Source organism: Branchiostoma floridae, chromosome 8 (assembly GCF_000003815.2).
Source record: "Branchiostoma floridae strain S238N-H82 chromosome 8, Bfl_VNyyK, whole genome shotgun sequence".
Taxonomy (NCBI): domain Eukaryota; kingdom Metazoa; phylum Chordata; class Leptocardii; order Amphioxiformes; family Branchiostomatidae; genus Branchiostoma; species Branchiostoma floridae.
Window position 1 is genome coordinate 16,565,269 of NC_049986.1, and position 20,115 is coordinate 16,585,383.

At 41.5% G+C, this 20,115-nt stretch overlaps 1 protein-coding gene across 6 annotated transcripts in view; it reads left to right on the top strand.

Annotated features, from left to right (window-relative positions):
* LOC118421422 (netrin-G1-like) overlaps window positions 1-20,115 on the top strand; it is a 91,166-nt gene that overhangs the window by 48,226 nt on the left and 22,825 nt on the right. Inside the window, exon 1 of one of the 6 annotated variants that reach the window (XM_035828702.1) lies at window positions 1,338-2,376. The exons of 2 other annotated variants lie outside the window; for them this stretch is intronic. The gene's annotated coding sequence lies outside the window, so the exon portion shown is untranslated. Of the gene's footprint in view, window positions 1-1,337; window positions 2,377-7,375; window positions 7,470-10,140; window positions 10,370-19,563; window positions 19,699-20,115 lie in introns of those variants that run through there. 3 more of the 6 variants (XM_035828703.1, XM_035828700.1, XM_035828701.1) reach the window with 3 other exon arrangements.

Genomic DNA, 20,115 nt, shown 5'->3' on the forward strand with positions numbered 1-20,115 from the left:
GAATTATACAAGACACAATCGTTCCAAAAAAGTATCCACACGTTCTAAAGACTTGCAACTTGTTTAGAAATGAAGACCAAAACCTAGCCATGCAGCACAAGATAATCAGCAACAAACGGAGACAGTCGCTAGACGGCTTGCACTTGAATCCTTGTTTTATCACTTTGAACACCATGTTGAACTGCATGTTTGCCCAAGGGGCTTCACCTGCTTAGGTTATCCGCAGTAGATGAAGAAAGTCTATTACGATGTTCATTACCTTGAAATTGTGGAGTGTAGACCGTGACGGCCGTGCACCTTCCTTCTTTGGAGTCCACATCGATTTTTTTCGGTCTGATTCTCTCAAGTTGGGCAGGATATTCTTCACCAGAGGGCAGGGGAGGGACGGGATAGGTTTCTGTCCGCTCGTGTTCATCTAAACAGGGTTTACTGATCAATAGCCAAGGAAACAGAGGGTTGGAGGCTGACGAGCACGGTAAATCACGCCTCTAGACTTTCAACGGTGGTGCTCGAGCGAGTACGGAATGGAGCAGTGGAAAATGATCATGAGAAAAATGGAAATTGCGTGAAAAATTTCAAACAAAAGTTTCCGTAGGAATTTAGTAAAATCAAGGGAAGTATTTTTATAAAGACACAATGTTCACGTCATTGATATATGGGAACGAAGTAGATACATGGCCGTCGAAAACCTTTATTAGAAACCCTAAAAAATGAATCAATAGATGGAGGAGAATAAGGTATTAGTCAAAACGTATGCTGTAAGCTATGTCATCGGTTCTGTTAAACCTCAGAGAGTTCTTTCCAAGGCCACGGTTGCCTAAAAGACCAGTTTGAAATGGTTGTTTCTTTAGACTTGATGATGTACATTATCGACCTATTGGTCTATGTATGCATAAATGATTGTAAAACTTTTGTATTTTATTCAGATACATAGTTCTTTATTCCCCTAAACATAGGACTGAACAGTTCTATACAAAAGGCACACCCATCCTAACAAATTTAGTTCAGTCCTACTCTATACTGCTAATTCTCATTTCCATAGTAGCCGTTAGCTCCACTGCCTTGGTAATCAGTGTCAGATTTGTTTGGCTTATTTTACCACAGGAAGTATTCTCGTCATGAACAAACAAGACGTAATTTAAAACATCATCGCTCAATCAGTATTACAAGAAAACCAGCTAGATTAAGTGCACGCATCTCTGCAAATGCCTACTCATGTTTCGTCGAGCAGGAAGAATAAGATGTTGAAAAAAAGACTAAAAATGATACAGAATGAGCGAAATAGTGAAGTGTGAGATGAGATGAGTGCAGTTCGTTTGTACATGCCTGCGTGGGTACGAAGACGGTCTGTTCATCCACGTTAAGGTTTGACAATAAGAAGTTCCGGCTGCTATTTCCTTGGAGACGTGTGAATAGATATCATATCTCACAAACCAAATGTGTTCCCTTTCCATAGCCTTACGTCATAATGCTGGCTGTTTGCCAGGATATGCCTTGGGCTGTCGCGGCCTCCACTCCACGTGCTCCATCATAGCGCCTTATCATACAGCGGGCCACTAATTTCTGCCCTTTGTCTAATCCCCGCCTCTCGCCTCATCTCCTCCCGGCGCCGTAACTCAAGGCAGCCCATTTCATACTTGTAAACAGCCCGCCCATTTGGTCAATCCCTCTGCAATCTGGTCTTTTTACGCTCGTCTGGGGATCAGGCGGATATGTTCTCCATTTTTCTAACACTCGAAATAAGTCCCGGTGTCCGTATTGGACATCGATCTCCGTCCTTTCCTGAGGGAACCAGAGGTTTAATGACTTGCCGTATGCTTGGGCTCATGTCCGTTCCATTGATATTCACTCCCGCTGCTTGGACTACCTCTCCGCCGACTCGCATCGTCATTCCGATAAGAGGAAGAGATGTTTAGCTTCGGTTCTGCTCTGCCGCCTCCTTGATCTTTGCTGGCCCCAATACTTCAGCTCAGTGAGTGCGGGCTCTGTTGCTGCTTCTGTAGCTCCGCTAAGAGTCTTACCTGAAGATCATTCGCACGTGGGTGGAGAAGATACAACATTTCTCCCGCTCGACAAAGCTGAAGAGTTCAGCCACCTTCCGTGAGATTTTATCTCCTGTGAAGGTGACCGAGCTTTCCGCACAAGAAGATTACGGTTATGTGGAGTGGAGACTGACAAATCTTATCTGCAAAGTACATATGTTCCTGCAGTCTCTGAGCCGAGGATCAGGGCCAGGAATAGCATTTCAGTCTCTGGAGAAGATAAACCGCCGAGTGAGTCCCGAGTCAGTAACTTCAGAGAGGAAGACTGTCTGTTCCTGAGAGACAATCCGTGCTCACTCATGAATGCCTGCTACTCTGGATAAACTTCGCTGCGGTATGTTACTTGTTCACAGTGTTGTGTTGATAGCAATATTGCGAGGGATCAAGAAGGGGCGGAGACTCTAAGTTCTCTGCAGGATGTTGCTATAGTGCTATCAAGCTAGACGGGTGTTTTGTAATAATTGTTCAACTGTGTGGCTTCAACAAAATCGATGATTGTAGGCGACTATTTAATTGGCTTTAGGGGCGTCATGTCACTTTTAAATTTTCAATTGGTTAGTCAAGAGTATTAAATTAACCGTATTTGTTTTTTTTTCTGGAAGGAGCGAGTACTACTAGCATACATGTACTATTGGTTATCGGTTAAACAAATGCCCTTTTCTTAAAAGCTTCCTTTTCTTCACAGCTTCGTTCTTTTGCGATGGCGCCGATGCAGGTTTGTTGGTGTATGTTTGGGATACGATCAGTAGATACGAAGTCATGGAAGAAACTTTTAGGCGTAGTGTGGATAAATTGTTTCATTCCCAGCAAAACTATCAATGACTTTATGATACATAATCACCAAGTCTTAATTTGACTACATGGGACTTTTACATGGGAGTTTGCTAGAAATCTGCATAACGCATGACATATTGAGAACTGTACGAGACAACCTGTCGCGGTTTGGCTTTGATAGATTTGGTGCATTCCTTTGCCCTTTCTGGTGTATCCAACAGATACAATCCTTACACTTATGTTCCACGTTTTTTTAAAACCACTTTTTGGTTAAGCCCCTGCGATACTCAGCGACTGCAGAAGTTGTTTAGATCTAGCTAACAGCCGCCACTGGCTACCTCCGTATAACGCCAACTTGACACCGTTTACGGGTAGCAATACTATTGGCTTCATCTACCATGACTTTGAATTCCACGTTTACTAAACATACCAACTCCGACGTGTCAGGACAATACCGATGATGATGTTATAAAACGAAGAAACCTTGTTGAGCATCCGCTGACATCTTTCCGCGGCAATCCACGTATCGATTGATGAGACCCTGAAGTGGAAGAGTCGCTCAACTCCTGTTTTGTGGTAGATTAGCCAGCCTGTTAGAATTGTAATTGCTTTATTCAAAGATGGCGTCAGCGGAATAAGGGAGTTGTAAGGTCGGGCACGCCTGTGACCGGGGCCCGGTGTGAATAGACCGTAAGGGTCTCGAGTCGCCAGGTAGAATGCCAGCGGATTCTTGAATGATTAAATGGGTAGAAGAACTTGTTGACATGTAATGAGGATCTGTCTAGACAACAACGACAGAAATTAACCTCGATAACACGATGCACATGACTCAGACCGAGGGTATTGCAGACACTACACCTCTCTGTAGACAATGCGCTCTTGATAATGTGATGTATTAAAGGCACATATCTTTGTTGAAGCTACCTTGTTACTTTTTCGAAAAGCTGCCTCCAGATTGCAGGCGTGCCCTTCTTCCATATTTCACGTTTGACATTTGAGTTTTGTACTTTCCCACAGGCTGTTGCCCCTATCAGTTCGGAGAACGGCTGCCAAAGCGCATGTATAATTTGGCTCTTCGCAGTCAAATTCTTCGGCTGCGGAGACTTGAAATAATGCCCATGTCACAAGGCCAGGTCTACTTCATGTCAAGATAGACAATGACAAACGTGGTCGTTCAAGATGAACGACCCATTTCCGAGTCTTTATCCCCGCCCGGAGCCATTTTGTGCATTTGGAAGTATGTATATCGGAGATGGAAGCGATGAACGAGGACTGCTTCCGTTTTGTATGCGTAAGAGGATGTTAGATCACCCTAGATAGTGGTCCTGGAAGGGCGATAACGGCCTTCAGCAGAATACGCGCAATTCGTAAGTCCTCCTTCAATGCCTTTCTACACCGTCATTTGTCGTCTTCTGTAGGCCCGCAGTGTAGGAAGGATATTCCCACACAAGGATGAAGACTATTTCCTACTTTATTGGGACCTTGAGTTATTGTGTAGTAGAATATCAACCGTTTCCATGATTGTACTCTTCAGTCAACTCTGTCAATATAGAGGCTTACTGTTCCATTTTAAAGTTACATAATATTTCTTGAGTCTTAAAGGCCACGATCACTAAATGAAGAAATTCTAAAGAGCCGTTACAGTCTTTGGAACTAAAACAGGTTGTTCCGGAAGTACCCTCTGTGAAAATACGACTGGATGATATATCAAATCATTCATGTTGCAAGCCCAATAGATCTGGTGATAAATTGCCTTCTGTTACAAACTTTGTTCGCCAAGCCCGCTCAAGTTAGCCTTCAATGTGAGACACAACAGACTGCACATTCAATAACTCGTATATGGTTCGACCTGTAGATACAGTACGCTCATTTCTGGTTGGCGAGAGCAAGAAACCAACTCTCTACCACCATATATTCGTGGTAGTCTTATCTTTCCACCAGGACCTCTATTTGTCACTTAGGGTGAGGTTTGGAATATAAGCATTTCTTTTTCATTTTTCGTATTAATTCTTGTTACAATTAACAATTAGTTAGACTACTGTCCATGGACTCATCAAGCCAAGGGCCGACAACAAAGCTGGGAAAATGAGACGTCTTCATCCCACTTGGGCTCAATAACATAAAGCCAAGTAAAGGAAAAGAACGAGACGGGTTTGCTGAATTGACAGGACAGCAGAGATGACAGGCAATCACGCGTTATATTGAGCGAAATAAACGTAAGACGGGGATATACTGAGAGGTATTTAGAAACGTCAGATAAGCCACGGTGTATTTCATTGGGCGGCAAGCAATTGTACCGTTCAATGACGCATGAACACACACGTGATGTGACACAATGACCAGTGACGAGTGTAATTAAGTTACCGTATAGGTATTATAAACAAAAAAAATAGTCACAGAGATGATAAAGTCTTTTTCATGCAAATTCGTGTATTAGTGAAGATTGTGGAATTTAATACAGGTTTGACTAAACGCGAATTCTTTTAGACTTTTTAAAAGTAGATAATCGTCATATAATATATATATATATATATGGGTTAAGGAGAATGCTAGATAGTTGGTCCGTTTGATGAATACAGCGTAAAGTCTTCTCCCAAGTATGAATCATAGTGCAAAGAGACAGTCACATGAGTAGATCTTTATCAAACCCGGCGGGTACAGATGCTATCTTAAGCTCTCACCAAGACCCTCTGTACATGTACCAAGTGGGGCATATTGCTACTACCTTGGGTTGCCCATTACTTTATTGACTGCTGCTGCCAATGCAAGTCGTCGTATTTCTAAACATTGAGGCGATTTCAGGGAGGTTGGTCGGGAACTTTGAACCATAAACGGGGACATCTAGTATTGCCATCACGGGGCTCTTCTTTTCCACTCGGCCTATCCTTAAACAGTAAGCGAAGTTCTGCTGTGGTGATGTGGCTGAGTCCAACGTCCCTTTTCAAGTTGTTATTGAAGTTTGTGGGTTTTCTGCCCCTATTGTCTACTTCCCTCTTTTGAATCCCTGAAGATAAGCTAGCTGGCTTTTAGCTCGGTATGTCGGATCCGGACGCAGTGTCCAGCCAGCGTCACTCTCCGTTGTCTTATCTTCTCAGAGAGTCTCGGTTCCTCCCAGGAGGCATTTAGCACTCTCCCGAGCATCCAGCTAACTTCTTGTCTGCCACCTAATGTTCTGTAAATATTCTTGCGTGAAGCGCCCTCCGTGAAGCGACCGTTTCCGACATGGATTATAAACAGTCTGAGTTGTACTTTTTAAGAACTTTTTTTAAAGGGTTGATTTTGGACTTTGGTGAAATTAGCGAAATTTACTTTTACACATTTTTGCGTGTAACATAAAAAGAAAGCTGAACCGCTGTATGTATATGTTACTATTTACAAAATGCTTAAAATGTATCAATTCATTGCTCTTTGCCGATAATCGTGCGCGGAATGTAGTTGTCCCATGGTCACCAGCTACCTTGCATACCTGAAATCGTTGGTTGGTTGACCATTTTGTGTGTTACAGACTGTGATGCCATTCAAGATTTGTAGGCACCGCCAGCTATAAAGCTATTTTCAGTTTGGAGAAGAATAAGCATAACGATAAAACTGCGGTATACCTAAATGCTCCTCAAGATCTATTGACAGTTGTCCATTTTGACTTTGAACATAAAGCTGTAACAGTTATAAGTTGACCAGGTCGAATTAGAGCCGTGCACCGATGACCGTGGAATAACAAGGGCTACAAGAGCGCCCCAATTTCAGCATGGTAAACCATATAATAGACCTTAATTGGTTAGTAGGGATCTGGGGAGGGTCAAGGCGCCACTCAATCCCTTCATCACTTCATGCCTAGATCATTTCATTCTGTAGGCATGTTTGTGTATATACAGTTGTTTGCTCCCAGTTCTATGAACGCTCGTGCTGTTTTTGATTGTTGTGCATTGTTAGTATAATGGTTCTTCGAATATTCAGCCTCAACTATAGAATCACAGCTATACTTTACCTCTGACAGTATGTCGATATAATCATCTTGAACTAGTTCAACGTCCTCATTCCATCCCCTTTATCTAATATCAGTGATCAATGAAAAAATTGCTTGGACCAATTTTCTAAATAGCCTTTGTTAGCATTGGCTCCATCAGAACACGTCATTTTCAGGGTAAAGCAGTACAATTGGGCATAAGAGGATTGCCCAGTGACATCGGGGTCAGGCTATAGTTTGGAGCTAAGCAAATAGCCTATTGCACTGGTAGAAAACGCCCATAATTTGTCCCACTCCATTTATTCTTACTACACGCAATGTGCCAGATGCCATTCCTAATAAGCCTATTTGGCTGAAAACGAGCGATCATTACACCTCGTGCAGCACCAACTGCTTTCCGGTAGGGGGCGATGTTGCACAAACTATTGGCTAACATTAGGCACATCCATTTTTCAATCAGTGACTCATGGAAATTAATATCCTGCAAAGTTGCTTGATTGACTTATGCTATAATCATGACTTCTTCTGGGAAGAGAAGTTCTCTGGGTAATATAAAATCGATGGCGAGGAAAATCCGGGGGGAAAACAACCACTAGAGCGCGGCGGGAGGGTGTCACGTATACTGCCTGCCGACGTTAGCTACGTCTGGAGGAATGCCAATAGAAATATTTCCTGGACAGGAAGGCCAGGTATGTTGCATGCCACCGATCTGTGTTATCGTTTAGTTGTGTAACTGATCCTGCTGGACTAGACAGTGAGAAGACGTTTGTCGTATGGGTTGCTCGGAATCTAAGATGGCTTTGCTATTGGGCTGGTGTGCATAATTCATGATAACACGCCTTGTCTAGTCTTCGTTGTGTCAACCGAACTCAGCTGTGTGTATGAACTACATGTAGTACACACCAGTTCATCAATATGTTGTAGATAGTCACGATGATGAGACACAACTTCATTTTCAGTAGGTATCATTAGCATGGGGTTTGAAGAGGCTGATTAGATCATGTCGGTGTAACATAAATCTAATTTCTTGCAAACAGCTTTTTTTTCTCCAAGGCAAGGTCGACGTCTACTCTGCATAGCAGTCATTACCCCTGAAATATTAATAAGGGTAATCAGTCTCACTTTATACCCAACGGTGACAGGTTGGTACAAAAATTCTATTTTCGACCTGGTAATGTATTTAAATGAACAGACACTGTGATCACTAAAAATGCGGCCTCCACGACAAACTCTGTAAAGTATTTTGATTGTAGTATCAGCTGCCGTCTCGATCCCGGTCCCCCCATGGACGAATCTTAATATGATATCATGATCAGACGACACAGATAGCAGAGAAGGATGGAGCTCCATTTGGTCTCGTGTCACTCTAATGTAAATAAACTGCCATCTAGCATTCTCCAGATGTGGCTCACCTCCATTTTTCACGGCAGCGGATTCGTTCCCTGGTCGGTAAATGTCACGAAGTGCGTTCCCAATATTCCATAAACGTCGCGACGCATGACCGCACCCTGTGCTTTTCCCGTTTTGTGGAGTTTCTCTTTGCCCTGCGTTTCTCCCGCTAGAATTGCAAGGCAGGTAAAAGTCAAAGGGCCCGCCCTCGACTCTGAGAAAATTCCCCGTCTTCTTCAGTGTTAAACTATTCAACCAACGGTGTCAAATAAAGATCTAGCCGAACGCCCACCCTGCACGCCTGAGACCGCGGAGGGATTAGTTATGTAAGAGTGATTTTTTTGTGTGCGTACATATAATAAGTATTAGGTATTTTACCAATATTTAGCTCTGGGCAATAGCAATAGATATGGGAATAGTTGTATTGGTATTCTGTGGGGATGCCATGGACTAGCGTACAACAAAGTTGTATGCATGCAAGGGGAAGACTGTTATCGTATATTAAAGAAAAGGAGTTACGCACGTCTATTACAGACTGCATATCGCCTTTATCTTTATAACCCACAGCAGGATTATATATGCCAGGTATGGGGATATACATCATTCCACTAAACCTCGTCTGGGGCGCGTTTTCCACTTAAACTAACAAGGATCAACATTTCATTCAAATGCCCTAAATTTCTTACCTTGTTCTTTCATTTGAGATTAACTAAACCACAAAGTTCCTTTGATGGTAAATACTGCTCTATCTTTATCGACAGGAAATGAAATATTCATAACTTATGATAATCAAGAAGAATTAAGGCACCACGATGACTTTCCACCCACTCTCTAAAATGGTTGACTCACTTATAATGTCATGACGATGACCAATAAGCTTATGTAATTTGATTGATATGATTATGGTTGTGATTTGTCTGGCGTTATTCCAGTCGTCGTCATTTTTATTAGATACGTCATCACTTTTATCAGATACGTCAAACGTTTAGTGAGATTGCGTAGCATTGGTTAGTCATGTCTAATTTACTCCTTGTGGGGACCTCGTATCGTAATGCTTGAAATAAAGGCGTAATATGACTAATGGTTGTGGTTTGGTCCATACCAAATATTACAGAGAAAAGTACGCTGAACTGTTACATAACGAAATGTTCATGATAGCTATATCATGCATAGAAGACATATGACTTCTCTGTTCTTCGTCTCCCTTGTGAAAAGTGTAGATGATAAAGAGACCAAAACTCGTGTTCCGGTTTGTGTTATCCGGCCCACTTCTGTCTTCTTTTGCCGCTTTGCTCAATTCCTGTCCGTTCTTGTCCTGTCACATGCACGTCAATGTTCGTCACCGATTAGTTATCCTCTACATACACCCCAAGTGCCCTTCGTTGTCACACGCGTGTGATGTTATTTATGGCGAAACAAGCGTACAGGTTCCTAACAGGTCCCATGTGGTGTACCTACTGCCAAGGACAACTCCCTATCGTCCCCTTTATCTCAACTCGGGTCCCAAACCCCATCGGGAAACAGGATCCGATTGGCAACCAGTCCTCGCCACGTTTGATAACACGACATAAAGGAAGGGCAATAAATAATATATCACAGGGCCTGTTCTAGGGCACACATACACTGCAGCTGTACATCAATTTCCTCGTCATCCTGGTTGAGAAAGATGGTGTATTCTTGATGGAGAGCATATATCTGGTCAAATACTTCTCCTTTTATTGCTTGGTTTATTACTATCCATAATAGAAGATCCAAACTTAGTGATGTGAAATTGCCCTCGAATGGACTGAGTGTCGTAAAGTCTGACTTCAAGGCATCAACTTTATTCCCACACAGCATTTTCAATATGGAATTCAGTAATAATCAATTTAGGGCGGCGTTTGGGCATAAATCATGGGTAGTTAGCCTGCCCCAAGGGAGCGGAAGAGTGGTGAACGAGGAATAAAATTGCGATTGGGGGTGACCCGGGGCGCTGGTTTGGCCCAGCCGAGCGGAATGAGTTTTGACTATTGCACAATGTTCTATGATTGGAGCAAATCCCAAGAAAGGCACGGCGTTATTTGCCGGTAATTCGCGGTATACATCAGCTGAAATAGGGTCATCCGAAAACGCTACCCTCCCGACTAGACATAGCAGGGGGTCGGCGGGCCCAGTCTCCTGTAGGCCGCCGAGGATTTATTGAGGTCCCGTCCTTTTGGAGGTGAGCCGAATGACTTGCTTTAAATCTCCCCGGGTCTCCCACAGGAAGTATCTTTGTAGCAATATGCATTTGCCTTGCATGGAGGAACTGTGGTTGATATAGAGTAGAGATATATAGAGACTTACATTTATACAGGCAGAAAATGTGATTGTGTACAGCAGGTGCTAGTGCTTGAAGATACGGTGCATCGATCGCAGAACTGCTTGTGTGTCGGCATACATGTATGTGTAGTGAGATCTTCACCACCAGATTCTGACATTGAGAGATTATACTGCATTCCAAGTATCCAAGTTAACAATGACAGAATGGATCAGTCAAAGGCTGTAGAAAAGACGGATCTCTATTGTTTGCTTGGGGAGTTTAAGTACAAATATACAAAAAGATGTCTTGTCGATGTGATATCAAAAATATGGGATTAGAAAAGAGGCTTTAGTATCAACATTACGAAATATTTGATATGCTTGTAATCATTACATCATGTGTGACACAGTTATTTCTGCGTCCCTAAAGGAGGTACTGTTTAACATTCGTAGTTGTATAAGTTGATCACGGAGCGTGTTGAATTGCAGCTATTTGCAATAGTTATGCACAAAGCAGAAAAAGGGTTTACCCTTCTTTTTTGTTTTATAAGCCGTAAACCAGCAATCAGAACTTTACGATTATGTTTACGTTCATAAATACCTTCCTGTTCATAAACAAACACAAATATTAATTCTTAAGCCTGCTATTCTAGCATATTACCCACGTGTAGATATGAGATTTACATTTAAACATTGTACTGGCCCCACATGATTGACCCTGCCCTAGTGCTAGCCATATCTCGGCACTAAAATGGACAAATCCAATATGACAAGCTCTGCCACAGCAGTACGTGTGTTACAGATGCTAACTGTGCAAATTGCTTGGAAAAAGAAAGCTAGAGCGTACATGAAGTGTGTTTTCCGTGACAAAAACCGTTGCTGAATTATTCAAACGTGGTGGAAATAATGCGAAAATTGCGTTACTGTAATCCACTTTAGGGGGAAGTTCCTACAACATTCTCACTATGTCACCTTCCGTTTCATCGATTCCCTTGTGACTGAGCACATTTTCAGCAGCTGACCTTGGTTGCTCCTAAGGGTTGCATGGCATTGTATTACGATATATTTACTGCAATGAATTGACAACATTTGTGTGCAATTCGTCGTCACCTCATTATATTTCAGCCATACCATAGGTATGGTGAAATATATTGTATTCGTAATGTTTCTTTCTTTCTTTCTTTCTTTCTCCTGTCAAATCTTCAGAACACGGTATCTCCCTTGTTCCTCAACCGAATGACTTGAAATTTGGCACAAGGGTAGAGTGGGCCAATACCCTCGGACGTTTTTTTCATTTTTTCCATATCTGTCTCTTAAATGATTTTATTAAGGTTTTTTGGTCATCTTAAGACCAAAACTGTATATTTGGGCCCCCTGTACCCTGGTATTATAACCGAATGAGCTGAAATTTGGTACAGATGTGCCTTGATAAGTCCCCCATATAGATTCAATATCAGTTTTGGTGTACAGTATAACGAAATACTTATTTTTGCGATTTTTTGGTCATTTTTTTACCAAAAAAGGACACTTTTGGCTCCTGTACCTTGGTTTTAGAACCGGATGACCTGAAATTTAGTATAGGAGTGCCCTAGACATATGCGCACATGGATTCAATAACACTTGAGGCATACGGTACAATAAAATGCTCAATTTTGCGATTATTTGGCCATTTTATGACCAAAAAGTACACTTTTGGCTATTGTGCTCTGGTTTTAAATCCAAATGACCTAAATTTTGGTAAAAGGGTGCACTAGATATTTATTCAAATGACACATGTATAATTTTTGTCATAGACTACGTCAAAATGATATATTTGGGGATTTTTTTGTCATTTTCCAATAGCCAGAGGGGTCAATGACCTTAAGGTCGTTGACCCCCAGCTGCAGATTGGACCTACTGGCATATATGTCTATTTAATCTAATTAGATAGGTAACCAATCACTTAGCCTGAATCTATATCCTAAAGAGGGGGGGGGGGGGGGGGTGGCAGCCAATCAGCGAGCCCGGGGTTATCTGGAAGAGTCCATTCTTACACGGAGGGGGTCGGTTTTTTTTTAAATTCATCATTGGACTGGGGAAGTCTTTCAGGGGATGCATTTTTGGACAGGGCTATTTTGCAATTTTACAGAAAGGGTGCTGGAAGAGTCTATTCTCGCACGGAGGGGGGATTTTTCAAAATTCATATTTTGGACTTTGGGGACTTCTAGTTTGTCAAAGTCTTTCAGGAGGGGTATTTTTGGACTGGGCTAATTTGCAATTTTACATGGGGGTTCTGGAAGAGTCCATTCTTGCATAGAGGGGGCTTTTTTTTTAAATCCATTTTTTGGACTTCAGTGATTATGTCAAAGTCCTATTTTAGCGGATGTATTTTTGGACTGCTCTACTTTACATGGAAGAGTCCATTTTTTGCTCACGGAAGGGGGATTTTTTCAAATTCAGTTTTGAACGGGTGATGATTCAAAATTCAATTTTAGTGGAAGTGTTTTTAGACTGGTCTATTATACCTTTTTATGCACTGGGACCTTTTTTGCTAAATTCAATTTTGGATTTGGTTTCTTATTCAAAAGGCCAAGGTTTCAGTGGGAGTATTTCTGGACTGGTCTATTGTGCAAATTCACATAGGGTGCACTGGAGTCCATTCTTGAACGGGGGAATTTTGTAAGACTCATTTTTGGGTTAAACCGTCATTAGTAAAAGTGATTTTTCAAATGGGTGATTTTGAAATAGCCTATTGTTGCATGGGGAGGGAGATGGCTGAAATATGCTGTATTTGCTCTCAAGCAAATGTCGGCCTTTCTAGTTTAGATGTCAATTGATAGTTTTTAGAAACCTGCTGATCAACAGATCTTACTCAGTGTCTCTGACGAAAGGTGTAGTGGCTGCTACCTGGAACGTCTGACCGTTTCCAAAATCTATCAGGTTGCTTGAGTACTGTTGCCTTATGCCTCTTTTTACCTGGATTTCCAACCTCCATCGACACGTATTGTTTTGAAAATTTCATACAACTCCCATGGTTTTGTGACGGAGAGGTTTTTGAATGTCCTTACCAACGTTTATTTCTGCTAGATGCCCTACGTACCACGACGAACGCAAATGTGCCTGCGCTGTACTGTACACAACGTGACAGTCGCGCACAAGAGTAATTCCCCTGGCAGCTGGAAACGACATGTAGCATTATGGGCATAAGCTTGCCATAACTCTACAGTCCAAAGTGGATGTGCTTGTGTACACATCGTGTCATGCGTGACTCATCGGTTAATACCACTAGAGCCACCCTATACTTAACTCAGAGGCGATCAAGTATGGTGGAAAAGGGACAGTTTACTGTTAGTACGTAGACGTGGGGACTGAGACGGTCCATTCCTTGTGTTCAGTCACTGATGTAAAATGGGGTTTAAAAAAGAACGTTTTCTAAAGATTGATGGTGTGTATTTTCAAGTAGGTGTTTTGAAAATATGGTACATATTTTATGTACGATAGTATTTGCATATTGTCATATGGGTTATGTCGTCCACAACATCTACCATAAGATGCCTTTATTACCATGACTTCGTAGCTTGTAAGTTGAGATACTTCAATATTCAACATGAAAGGCTGCTTGTATGATGAGAACAGAACCGGTATCACTAATGTGGTGATGGTAAAACAAACAGAGTCTGTTACATGCGGTGGCATGGTTTTGTTACAGGTAGAAACATGGCACTCTATTTTGTTCCAATGGTTTCCTTATGTCAACTGTCGGTGTATGTCATACTTGCGCAATAAGAGACCAGTACACATTGCTTTCGCAAGTTTTTCTTTATCCCAGCATTACATGATTAGTCATGCGCGTAACGATGTGTAACCGGACACACCCACTTTGCCTTGAGGACACATAGAGGGATGACGTCAAGGATATCACATGTCACTTTAACATTTCAGGCTAATTCGTCTCCTGCAGGTGGTCCGTACATGACGCCAAAGATTAAATAATTCGCACCAGCTAGAAAGAATGTCCTGTAGTCGTACTCAAGAGTCCCTTTGACGACATGGGCTTCCGTATCTAACCTTACTAGCTGCAGAACCGATTTCCTTTGCCGCCGTACCGAGTTTCACTCGTCTTTCAGGCATGGATTTATTCGGTAGCGTATGTATGCTTTTAGAGGAGATATAATCTCCCTTTCTATGCTCAGTTCGAGCAGGATGTTATGACAAGATAAGGCAGTACATCTTCCGTGCGTCTGCTCTCGGTACATGTATGTTGTCAGGTGGTGAGGTCGGTGAACCTTTCGTTGCTGGCAAGATCTCCTAAAACAACCAACTTCTTCCGAGAATGTTTAAGGTTTGGTAGAATATAGGTTTCTTTTTACGGAACCAGATTGTGGTGAGAAGCAGTGCTCCAGATAGAAGCTGTACAGAAGGTATCTGAAAGGCCGAGAAACGTAAAGCATGGGAGATTTTGCTGGTTGTGTAAGAACCTCAATATCATACAACCAACTTCTAGTTCTGTCAGCAGTCTTATCATAACCCGTTTACTATACTGGTTAAGACGCACAGAACAATAACACTGTAACAAGTTAGCTCAAGTAACACTGATGCTAAATGACTTTTCATGCCGCCTTTACGAAAGTATATGCACAGAACTGGATGGCTGGCAATATGTCAAGGACATTTCCAGTTCCTACAAAATAGGCTCAAACTATATAGGATATGCATAAGGTATCTATATGATTAACCTATCGTAACCCTCCATGCTAATGTGATCACTGTTGACACAATAGATGGCAGACATGAGGTGGTCTTCTTTATTACATTTTGGGTTCTCTAAAATATGACCGTTTTGGCTTCATTGAGACAACAAAACAACCAAACCAAACAAAGCAAAGCATACCGTTGGCTGCGGCAATCAATCTAGCTTAGGTCGTACTAGACGATAATGTAGACGTCTGAGCGTAGCAAAATCTCCAGATCCATTGAACTTTCTTCAGTTACTGTTTGTAGTTCAGTTCAGAAGGCATTTTACCCAACATTTGAATTGACTTTGACACTTGTGTTCAGGTCTTAACAAAAAGACATAAAACACGTGCTCCTATATTCACGGTATATGCCCTCAATACTGTTGTTCATTAGGTATATTCTCAACAAACGTTTATTCAATCTTCATTCAATATCATTGAACTTGCAATCACGAATTACTGAAAGACAATATACCGGAATGATAAAACCATAGATTAAGTTGAGTAAGGAGTGGAGTAAACCGCCACATACTCTTTGGCAAGAGCTGAAAGCGGGCAACCAAATCAGTCTGACTGGGTGTATCGATCACTTGTTCAACTGCCAGCATTGATTCAATTACATGTGAGATTGTTGCAGCCCAGGAGTCTCTGCACCGAATCTTCTCTCCCTTGGCTCTTAATCCATCCAAGTCCTGTCCGGCCTGAGTGAACAGTAATCAAGTCAGCTCCAATCGTGTACGGGGATCCTTCGCCTTTTGACGTACAGGAAGTAAGGATGTTCGTCGTATGTCCAGGTCATGTTTGTGACTTTATCAAAAGAGTTGAGAATGAGGACATTTGTGGTACAATTATGAAAGGGTGTGGTGCAATTATAACAGGTTTTGGTACATAACAGCTGATTTTCAACAAAAATCACGTCATTTAAAGAAATGTGGAAGCACTCATTAAATTTTGTCCTATTTCTGTCAGTCCAGCTGTGCATGAGTTTTATTAATTACCATATCTATCTTTATTTACACGATATGCATCGATGACGCATATGTACGAATGAGCATACCGCTATCCTATTTACTACGCTCCTGCTATAAGGACGGATTTCATGGATGGCATTTATGGAAATCGTGTATCGATATATCATTATAGTCTGATTTCCTGTTTCCTATCACAGTAGTGTTCCTTGACTATTAAATTTACGGCAATATCGCACTTTATACATTTAATAAAGTTACAAGATGAAAAGTTTGTATCTTTAAAACTATTTGGTTCTTATGAAATAAAAACGTTAAATTGGTCAAAACACTTTATTGCACATGATTTGTAAGTAATAACTAAAGGTAACAAATGAAGATTAATGCTTTCCAGAAAACGATGAACGAAACTGAAAACCAACCAACGCGTCTGACAAGAAAACCTAGCATCCTCAGGCAATGGAAGATGCAACTCTTTATATTCCATTCAGCTCGTTTATGTTCTCTGACAACAACGAAGCCACACCTGGACTGCCCACAGGCAATGCATGCCACGTAGGATAGCCTGCAGATTTCATTCCGGACACGTGAATACATTTTGACATCGTTTTTATTACGTTTAGTGTTACTCCAAAAGACGTATGCTCGTTGTCAAACAAATAGGTAATGATACTTGGTAACGTTTTATCTTAAAATTTTGGATAAAACAATATCTCTGTAAAACAGGCGCTAAATGTGCCAAGCGTAAGTTATTGCTGTAGACCGCTGTAGCTTAAGGGTCAAGATAACGTACCATCGCATCTGAATTATTCCGCTTTTCATGACATCCGGATGACAACTACTTATGACCAAGCTGCTTTAGGGGAGACGTGGGCATTAATTTCGTTGTCGAAGATGTAAAGTTTTTTTCATATTTTGGCGCTTTGCATATTATGCTTTGTCACCAATAGTGTACTAGAAAACGGAGATAAGAACGCTTTCGGGATTTCTTACCAGCATGAGATTACAGTTTCACCTGCATCTGTGTGTCTGTGAAGCGCGTAGACGCGTTTTATTACTGTAATGACAAATGATCTGACTGTAGTAAGATACGTCAAATAGATTGCTGTTGGCTGGTCTTCAATATGATAACCATTTTCCAGTATTTCAAACGTATAGCCATTTTTTGTATGATTTACTCTTTATATACGTAGCCTGAAATTCCGCATTTGACACAATGTAGAATGTACAAAATTAGCGTTGAGAAAATAAGATGACTGAACCTACCTAACGTTACATTTCAAACCTTTCAATTGCACACTATACATTGACAGGTCTTAGATTTTTTCTTGGATTCTAGTTGGACTGTCCGGCCTAATCGCCGAAGTCTCGTCTTGTTGTTCTTGTATTCAACATTGTTAGTTATAGTTTTTTATGTTAGTGGTGTAGCAGATTCTTGAGTCCTTCACCACAATGTTGACGTAACTTCATGTTGACTATTAGGAATTCGTGGTGTCCTTCTCTATGCTTTCTAGATGTTAAAATGCACCGGTGAGCCTCTAAACTTTACCTAAACTTTGTCTTCTTATGTTATTGACAAGCTTAGTGGAGCAATGGAATAGTCTATCGACTAGTAAAAAGAAAAATAGATTGACCGTGAAAACTCAGATGATACTTTGAAAGTGCTCAATCATCCGACCCTCATCTAATTAATATTGTAAGCAGTGCAGTGATAAAATCTATTATCACGAACACGTCATAGACACAGTTTATCAATAAAGCAATATTTCATTAAAAATAAATCAGACTTACTCCATTGTACATAATCCGTGATCCCATAATGGCTTTGAGTTAATTATTTGACAAATCGTGATTGAAATTGTTTCCCCAAACAACGTCCTTCAATCATGTTATTACCATAGAATTCAGCTCGGTATATTGTAGCTAGATCAGAAATAAGTAATAGAATACTGATATGAGTGTACTTCTATTATGTCAAGATACTTCCCTGCACACAGGTTTCCATAGGACATTAAATATAATTATATATTTAATAAAGACGATGTAGCAGTGCCGACGTCACAGTGGCCTTCCTGTCGTGCAATGGCTGTCTAATCATCGTCACTGAGGGCGAAACCATACATGACATGATTTAATTTGTACCGAATTAATCTCCAATCGCTCTGACACGACAATCCCTGGGGTGTAGTGGGGGCGTAGCGCACTAAGGATGCCCAAGTGTAGGGTGGATTGTTGTCCCTTTAACTTGACTAATTACTACTTCGTTCCCGACAGTTTACCGATCTGCATACAAATTAATGACCCAGAGTAAAATGTTGACTGGGTTGTCAAGGAAATTTAGCAGGGAGACGAAATATGAGACATGACACTTTACTTTTGTTTTGTTATTTTATAGTATGCCATTACCTCCAAAGTTAGAAGTTGTATCTAGAGATCTGAATCGTGAAAGATGAATAGATAACTGTCAGGATGATGACAAATTCTGGTAATGATTTTGATTTTCTATATCACGTGAATGCAGTGATAATATCATGCTGTGTTTTTATTCGGCATTGACCAGGTGGATATGTGAAAAATCAAATTGCGTCCTTATTACAAAAGGATTGCAACATATAGACCAAATACGATATAATAGATTCAAACATGTAGAGAGTCATAGCACAATCAAAATCTATGCATACTTTTCACAAGTTCGTCTAATGGCTAAATCAGGTGGGTATTACTGTTTAATTGACTTTTGTACAATAAGTACATATTAATGGCATTGTAGTTTTCTTATTATTTGTCCATTACAAACTCATTATACTAGGAACTCATATTTATAAGAGCACAAGCAAATGTATCTTAGATACAGACTATGACCTTTTTGTAATGTACCCTTAGATAAAACTTACAGGGAGCAAAGTTTGAAGAAGTTTGTACATCATCTTTATGTTTATGATCAAGATAAAATTTTGTGGTCAGATGTTGTCGCTCAGATCTGGGAAATACAGCTGTGCCGTGCTCCTGACGGCCTTTTTTCAGGCAAACCGTCTTTTCGAGGCCCTTTTAAGCCCGCTGGGAGTGAGGGTGCCGTGTTCAATTAAATTACTTGTGAAAGGTGATGTCACGCGACATCCACAGGCGGCATGGTCGGTCCTGTCGAAAGACACACCCTGGCAAGTTTGCACCGTTAGGAGTTTCTCACAACATAAATTCACCAGCGCTAGAGAAGACCTTTTTATTTACCGCCGAGGGAATAGAGAGAAAGGTGATACATGACACGTCCAATAACCTTCCAGCGCTTCAGCCGCCGGCCCCTTATCATAGCCCGTAAAGCAGCTCATCTCTCGAGCCAGCTGGATTGGCGCACAGTGATTTGACAGGAATGCATGAGCATTACATGGCCCCCATGGGAGATCCCTTATCTATAATTAAGCTCCAGCCGAGGCTGGAGATCCGTCCCGACACGTGAAAGAGGCTGCGCCTGTGGAGAGACCTGGTTCGGCATCGCGGCAGGTCTGCAGGACTAACCCCAACGTACGTGGTGTCGTCTTCACTGTCACCTGCCCAGGGACGGGGTAAACGTAGGTGAACATTTCTGCATAATCTGGCTATCATATCGTTTCGCAAAACTTCATTTGTGTTCAGATTGGCTACGCAGTAGTGCCAGTAGCAGAGCAGGTGGTTAAACAGGTGTGTTACAAGGCATAGGAGTTTATCACTTTTATGATAACTGCAAAACGCTGCTGGTTTGCCCCTTGATCCAAGTATTGTTTAGCAAAGGAGGTATCTATTTCGACAATGCTAGTCCTATTTTCTGCTGATAGAGAGCTTCTTCAAAACAGCTTTGAGGTCGATGTCGTGACCTCTCATGTGTGAGCAACACCAAATCCTCCAGATGTGTTCATGGTAATTGCATTTCCCTTTACAAGATCCCACCCTCTCCAGGCGCGTCGTTAGAGACACAGAAGGTCGTGAACAGATGCCTCCATCCTTTCTGG